General features: G+C 41.5%; 1 protein-coding gene across 2 annotated transcripts in view; it reads left to right on the top strand.

The window, feature by feature from the left end:
- The window catches only part of LOC310858707 (zeta-sarcoglycan-like), a gene marked incomplete at its 5' end in the record, with an annotated part of 557496 nt that overhangs the window by 303005 nt on the left and 246527 nt on the right, over window positions 1-7964 (top strand). The window contains one exon of one of the 2 annotated variants that reach the window (XM_083764949.1): window positions 4444-4506. The exons of the other annotated variant lie outside the window; for it this stretch is intronic. Of the gene's footprint in view, window positions 1-4443; window positions 4507-7964 lie in introns of those variants that run through there. 2 annotated transcript variants of the gene reach the window in all.

Genomic DNA, 7964 nt, shown 5'->3' with positions numbered 1-7964 from the left:
TGCCTGAGTATGATGTGGCTCATATTATATTGACACGTCTCCGGCTGGGTAAAGAAGCTTAGAGGTAGATTTTGAAATGAAAACTTTTGAATAGTTTTCATTTAGTTTTAGTCACATTGTAGTCACCTGGAATGTTTTAGTGTTAGCCTAGTTTTAGTCGACTAAATATCATAAGAATTTAGTCGAATAAATCTACAGTTGATTCAGTCGACTAAAATGTCTGGCTCATTTTACACTTACTGAAGCTTGTAGATCTGCTATTTTCAGCATGAATACCATGTTGTTCAATGAGCCAGACTGGGTTTCCATTGCATTGGCAGGTCGTGTAGGTCCATTCTCTAGGTCGTCCTCAGACGAGACTTCCATCGTCACTTCATGCAGTCATCCCAGTTCTCCATACATCCGGCCAGCTCGTTGGTGTTTTGCGCTCCTGTATCTTTCTTGAGTACATCCACATATGTTAGTGTGGGACGTCCTCGTGACCGGTGCCCATGTGTTGGTTCCCACAGCACCAGTTTGCTGGCTGGCAGCTCTTGGTGTCTTTGGCAGTGTCCTGCAAGTCTCATTCTCCTGGCTGGTGTTTTGTCACTCACCCTGAATATTCCAGAATACAGATTATTGTTGGTAACATAATGTATTCTTGCTGATGTTGAGCACTACATGTAACATTCTGGTGTAGCACCCATCTAGAGCATTTTGCAGAGTTGGCTTCAGGGTCCGGCATTCACTGCCATATAGGAGAACAGATTCTACCGTCACGTAGAAGAAGCAGAGATTGATTTGTCGGGGGAGGTTGGAGTTCCATATACTGGCCATGCCATTCAGGGCCCTTCATGGAATACCTTCCTCACTTTTAGATCTTGCTCTGTTGAGTTGACCCATGAGCCCAGGTACTTGAAGTCCTTGACTTCCTTCAGAGCAGCTGTGCCTCCTGTTGTTGTGAGAGGTGGATGTTCCGTTTGGATGTTGGCTCCTTACTCGAGTAAAATTGCTCATACTGAAGTCTGAATTCTTGTCTTGCCTCACAGTGTATGACTGACGCAGTCTGACACTGACGGGCATTAATACAAAACTCTTTGTCCTCCACTTGCAATATTATGTCATGAATTTAACAATTTAAAATAGATTTTTGAGCTGACAAAATTAATGTCATTAAGATAATTTGCACACTCGCATGCACACATGCACGCACGCATGCACGCACGCGCGCGTGCACACACACACTCACACACACACACACACACACACACACACACACACACACACACACACACACACACACACACACACACACACACACACACACACACACACACACACACACACACACACACACACACAAACACACACACACACAGCACCAGTACATTCACCTCACATTTGTATTTTGTACTGTATTATACCAAAGGAAAAATGGTTCCTTCCTCCATGCAGTGCGGGGCGACAACCATATTTTTTTTACGGGGTCACTGCGGCAGCACTAGTAGCACGGTGGTAACCATGACGATGAGGGCCGCGGCAGCCCTATGACGGCGGGGGGGCAGGGGGCTTCTTTATGGATGTGGAGCGTTATGATGTTAATAAAGTTAGGTTGTACCGCGGGGCTGGGTGGGGGGAGTATAGGGATTGATGGATGGCTCTGTTGTCAGTTCAATCTCAGAAATGGATTGAGAGAGGAGAAGGAGGAGGGGATGAATGGGTGAGATGGAGAGAGGGGGGGTTGTGGAGAGAGGCAGAATGAGGGGGGGGGGGGAGAGAGAGAGAGAGAGAGAGAGAGAGAGAGAGATCTTTTGATTTTAAAAGTACCTTTATTAAATACTAGGCTACCGCAACTCAGCACCAGATCACATCATTACACATGCTTCATTAAAATAAATATTAAATATTACAAATAGAGAATTAGTTCCCCATGCTCCTATACACCGTACACAGGACCCCTCCCACAGCCCAAAAAGGCTCTAGATTGTCCACTGTCCTGTCCTGAGGCGGGTTGCCACCAGTCCTTGCATCACTTGCACAGGATCTACAGACCCCACCCCCTGGGTTTTGTTTTTCCTGCTAATCCAGATGGACAGCCGCATGAGTTTTCCTGATGTCATAAACTGTCAGAATCAGCTTTTGTTGCGTTCGTTTATGTGCTAAAAGAGTGACTTTGTTTCCCCGCTACAATGGAAGTCAATGCATGGACCCTATTTTTTATTTCTTAAATTGCTAATAAACAACACAACGGAGCAAAATAACTCATGGAATGTAATAGTTTGCCCATAATAAGGTAAGAAAACCTCTAAAAAAGTGGTCTTACCCTTTAAGCCCCCCTCCCACCTTGACCATGCAAGTTGCCCCACTGTATAACAGACCTAACCATGACCTGAATCCTTCCCCAAAACCAAAACTCTTGAGAACAGAAAAAAGGTAACCATGGCCGTGAGGAAAATATTGTCCATAATAGTCCTGCCTGGGACGCAATAGGTCTGGTCTATGTGCACCACCATTCAATAGGTCTGGTCTATGTGCACCACCATTCAATAGGTCTGGTCTATGTGCACCACCATTCAATAGGTCTGGTCTATGTGCACCACCATTCAATATGTCTGGTCTATGTGCACCACCATTCAATAGTTCTGGTCTATGTGCACCACCATTCAATAGGTCTGGTCTATGTGCACCACCATTCAATAGGTCTGGTCTATGTGCACCACCATTCAATAGGTCTGGTCTATGTGCACCACCATTCAATAGGTCTGGTCTATGTGCACCACCATTCAATAGGTCTGGTCCATGTGCACCACCATTCAATAGGTCTGGTCCATGTGCACCACCATTCAATAGGTCTGGTCTATGTCCACCACCATTCAATAGGTCTGGTCTATGTGCACCACCATTCAATAGGTCTGGTCCATGTGCACCACCATTCAATAGGTCTGGTCCATGTGCACCACCATTCAATAGGTCTGGTCTATGTCCACCACCATTCAATAGGTCTGGTCTATGTGCACCACCATTCCCAGATGTGTGTTCTGAATGTTCATTAATTGTTAACAAACCGAGAATCCCTCTGAAATTATAAGAAAAAGAGATAGAGATAGAGATAGATAAGAGTAATGAGAGAGAGAGAGAGAGAGAGAGAGAGAGAGAGAGAGAGAGAGAGAGAGAGAGAGAGAGAGAGAGAGGGGGGGGGGTAGGGGATTGATGCCTGATGTGTGGATAAATGGAAGGGCACATGAGAGTGGAGCGGTGGATTCAATTATCACAACACACTGTACAGTATGTGATACATCTACGGTATAACTGTTATCCATGATATTTCTGTTATTACTTTTGTACAGTATTATGATAGATCTATCAAATGTCTATGATATAACTTTATGTGTCTCGGATCTGCCTGTGATAATTTTTTATCACATTTTTTATTTAATAATAAGTGTTAATAATTGTCATTGCAGCCCACTTTCACTTTTGATATTTGTGACATAGTGGATCACAACGCGTCTATTCTCACTACTTTTGTGTGCCACTGCAGTATGATGAAATAAGGAATGAATAAAAAAAATAAAAAAGCTGATTGAGATACAAGGAATCTCCCCGAGAGCAACGACATGTACTATGAGACATCTATGTATTGTACAGATATTTGCAGGTGTTCCACTGCTTAAATGAGCGCGTCACCCATTTTCAACCTTATCTTCATAGAATAGTGGTCCTCACTCATGCTCATTAAAAGAAGAATGTCCATCTACTCACTCTGTGTTTAATGACTGTGTAGAGTTCAGAATCCTGCCTACCAAATGAACCTATCAATGGAGATGTCAAGCAATAAAATATACCGGAATTATCATCCTGGAAAGTATATGCTACAATAGAAGACATTGGCCTTGCATTAATTGGATGATGATGATGACACTGCTGTCCACAGCCCTCCTCTGAGACAAAGAGTGAGTAGACAGAATATGTGCCAGCATCTTATAATGAGCATTACTGAGGACCAATTATATGAAGATAAGTTGAAAATGGGTGAAGTGAGCCAGGCCAAGTCCCACATTAACATACTGTATGTGGATGTACTCAAGAAAGATGCAGGAGTGCAAAGCACCAACGAGCTGGCCAGATGTATGGAGCACCGAGAAGACTGGAAGCAACGATGGAGGGCTCGTCTGAGGACGACCTAAAGAGAGTGGAGTGCATTGGTGTGGTTTGTGCTTTAACAGATATGCTGTTCTTGAATGGTCATATGTGATGCTCACTAAAGTGATTGTATTATTTGTATTAACCAGTGTCTTTCTTTTAAACTCAGTTTGTGTTTTCATTTCATTCTCCAACAAAACCACAAATAACCTGGTCAATAGGTGGCAGTGTAGGACCACAGGTATAAACTGTCTTTCCAGACCGTAGTGTCTTCAGCGCATGCGCCACCGTCTCCCTCCATAAATAAAATCAGAGGAAATGGTGAACGAACGGTACACAAGTTTCACTGTCTCCATTCTTATACATCTTTACCCTGTTTTACAGGTGGGTAATACTTCACAAACCACAGAAATGATTACCGTTTGTTTATGCACATTTGGAGATTACTCTGGACGTTGTGTGTTGTCATTTAAGTGTAAAACGAGTACTTTGGAAGTTTCTCTGTGTTTGTAATGTGGGCCACACAACGTGTCAATTAAGATAAGTGTCGGCCACGTTGGGAAATGGGAATGTTCCGTCATGTTTTACAATAATTAAGTGTATGAATATCACCGGCGCTACAGTTTTAGGTTTTTATTTATAGAAGGCTGGCTCCATGTATTATTTTGTGTACACTGTACATTCTAAACCGAGTTGAAAGGGTTTTGGGGAAATGGTTTTACACTATAGCCTACAAATGTAAATAGGTGAAAAAGGGATACTATAGCTGTATGAGTCCTGAAATGATGCTGTTAGCACCTTTTATATAAAAATGCAAGTTTACAGTATTAGTCCAAAAACGGATTTAAAGTGGTAATGCAGAAAGAATGACACATAATGTGAAATGGTGTTTATTTGGATGTATTTTGGAACAGAATGACAAAAGAGAATGGTTTATTGTATTTTTTTGGAATTCTGAATGTAATTTGGAATGTTCTGTGAACAACAGAAAATGTTAATGTTTTTACAGTACAATATGTCTAGACAGACAGTAAGAAAATGAACAGTATTAAATGCTGAGTACTATATACTGTACAGTGTTGTATTGCTGGGTAAATAAGAACAAAATGGACAGTGCAGCAGTAGTCAGGGAATTTATTGTTTAGTTTCACTGTCTCCATTCTTATACATCTTTACCCTGTTTTACAGGAAACATAATCTGTCAATTTTATTGGTGTCAGAATCCTGATACCTACCTGTTACACAATACACATACATAGGCATATACATGTAAAAAAAGAACAACAGAAAAGGCAAAAGACATCAACCCAAACTTGGGCAGGAGCTGAGCGGTGAGCAGTATACAAAGTATACTGCTCATATTATTGCACAATAAGGTGACTGTGATGTTTCGAGCACAATGCTCTTCCTCAGACTGGCATATTACACAATATATTCAATATCCATGATATTGCTGAACCAGCAAGAAAGAGAATATTGTAGTGGAAATAGACCTTGGAACAGTTATTGATCCTAATAACAGCAACAGAAGCTTTGTTACAAGACTGCCTGCTGTGAATTTAACACTATAGAACAGCGTTGCTTTTGATTCGATTGGCATTCTAAATATTCTATTACAAGATCATATTCCAAGGCCCTACACAGCTACAGAGAACATGTGTTATTGATTCATAGCTAAAGGAATGAACAGCAAGCAACTTGAGGCGAGGTCAGTGTAAAAAGGATCTCACATCAGCGCTTTAGAAGTGCTTCATTCAGGGCTCGACAGTGCGACTAGGTACTCGCATTTGCGACTAAAAATATCACCGTGCAATTTGTAAAATTCAATTTGTAGCAAGGGTGCGACTACAGGATTTGACCATTCAATCGTGATAAAGACAAGTCTCTGTCTACAGCAAGTGCACATTCTATAGTCGCGGTTCTATACCTAAATTTATATTTCTGAACGGCGGTGTCGTTCGCCAAAAAGAGAAGAGCTACAAGCTAACAACGTGTTGATGCTCAATGCGATGTTCATTTGAAGATCTGTTCCCTTTGCTCCCACCGCCCCTCCCCTCTCTGTGTTGCTGTTCCGTGCTCTTCCCCGTCACTGCTTGCTGACTGTCAGCAGCGGCAAACAGAAAAGAAGTCAGAGTGAACTCAGCGGGATAGCATTAGCATGACAGCACAGATTCAGAAGGAATTGCTTGTACCCCGACACGTTATTTGCAAAGTTTGTTTGTAATGTTCAAAGTTCAAACGTAACTTACTTTTAACCAAACGCGGGTGAAACAGCGTGCAGCCGCGCACACACACACACACACACACACACACATGGAGAGGACGGATTGATGTTTATCAAAAACAACCCTTGCTTAGCATTTGCTTACAAAAGCGTGTGCCCAGCATAAATGATAATGTGAATGACCGAACTGGCTGGATTACCGTATTAATATCAGTCAGTCAGTCAGTCAGCCAAGGAGAATGTTACAATACTAATTCACCATCGGGCAGCCTCTGCACTGTCTGAATGTCACACATGATAGATCAGCAGGATAAAAACGGATAGCCTGTCTATCCATCCATGAGCAACATATTATCTATCTAGCTCTGGCCCATAGCTCTAATGTGTTGCACGTATTAGAGGTATGGAACAGAGCTACTATCGATCTATCTACAAAGTATTAGCATAAAACAAATTGATTATATGAAAACAAACATAACAATGATATCATGATGAATATCACTATTTTGTGATAATTGCTGAAAAGATAGTGATATAATATTTTGACATTATTTTCCACCCCTACCTCATATCACTTCATTAAAGAAAAATCACACCCATGTTAAGTGAGGGGCGCTCTTGTCATCATACATCATCAGAAATCATCTCAGACTGGCCAATCAGAATGCCTGTTGCCTGTGATTGGTTAGCTGATTTGCTCGTTTACATATGACATACATTGTCCCTTCAATGTCAATGGCGTTTAATTTATGTCATATTTAGCAGACTTTTGACGTAATTTCTCTGTTGATTGTCAATGGCTCATTTTGAGATGTGTGGGGACAAAGGCTGTATATAGGAGGGGCTAGCGCCCCTTAAAAATACATCATTTTTCATCGTGCTCCTAAAATAATTTGTGTGCTACTAGATTTTTCAACTTAGGCGCACACGTGCTACTTGGAAAAATGCTAAGCGTCGAGCCCTGGCTTCATTATAGTTGCTGTACAGTGATCATAACATACACAGGTACAGTGTTTATGTAGACTGGGTGACAATTGATGTTTTGTTCTACATTTGCTTTGGCAATGTAAACATATGTTTTCTCATGTACGTATAAAGCCTAAGCCACCCCCTATATTTTTCTTCTTTGGATTATTTTAATATGGATCCTGCGGTGCAAGTCATTGACAAAATGGCATTTTCAGAATTTTAAGCATATTTGATCATTGCAATAATTTTGTTAAATCAATTTTTTTTGGGCCACAATAATTGTGACATATCGTCCCATCCCATGTCAATAAAGCCCCTTGAATTGACCATTGGTATAAATATGGACCAGGACATAAGGCACAAGGTGTATGTGTGTGTGAGAGAGGGTTGTTAGATATGGATCATAACTAAACATACAGGCTCTCTATCTCTGTCTCCCCCCCCCCCCCTCTCTTGTTACAAATCTACATGGTGAAGTCCTCTCCCCCTTCTTTTCCTTCTCTTGTAGTTTGACTTGTTAGACATGAATATGTGTGACATAATATCAAAGCATGGCTGGCATTCCTTTATAGTCCAAATCTAACCCCACAGGGAGGACAAAACACAACGCTGTCAAGATGTATTTTACAATGGCATACGGTATGCTACC

The sequence above is a fragment of the Protomyctophum parallelum genome (genome assembly GCF_964188405.1).
Source record: "Protomyctophum parallelum genome assembly, chromosome: 5".
NCBI classification, from domain to species: domain Eukaryota; kingdom Metazoa; phylum Chordata; class Actinopteri; order Myctophiformes; family Myctophidae; genus Protomyctophum; species Protomyctophum parallelum.
This window is presented reverse-complemented; position numbering and strand designations above follow the sequence as displayed.